Below are 453 nucleotides of genomic sequence, written 5' to 3'. Positions count from 1 at the left end.
TCTGAATATTTGTAGTGAAAAAAAAAATACTTGAAAGATCTAAGACTCTGAGAAAGAGAAAGAAAACGGAGAGGAAGAAGAAGACATTGCTAAAAATTGCACCAGCGATAAGGCGAAAATAACGAAGGCAAAGGTACTAATCTTTACCTTATCATAAAATACTCGAGCAGCTAATAGTGTTTTGGAAGCAGGAAGCAAAAAAATGTTATAGAAAGCAAGTGTAATTAAAAACTTAATAGATGCAGAACTTTCTAATGTACTGTAATCAATATTACATAAATAACACTAACATTATTGACTGTTTAAGGTAGAGAGTTATAATGATGAGAATTCCATTAATAACGATATCATTCTTCTTAACACCCGCGATGTAAGTAACTTGACTCAGCTCAGACTACAAATAAGAACCATAAAAATATAGCGTTCAAAATGAGATAAACGACAATAACGCTA

This window comes from Penaeus monodon, chromosome 22 (assembly GCF_015228065.2).
Source record: "Penaeus monodon isolate SGIC_2016 chromosome 22, NSTDA_Pmon_1, whole genome shotgun sequence".
Classification (NCBI taxonomy): Eukaryota; Metazoa; Arthropoda; class Malacostraca; order Decapoda; family Penaeidae; genus Penaeus; species Penaeus monodon.
The sequence above is the reverse complement of the archived record's forward strand: the minus strand, read 5'-3'. Positions refer to the sequence as shown.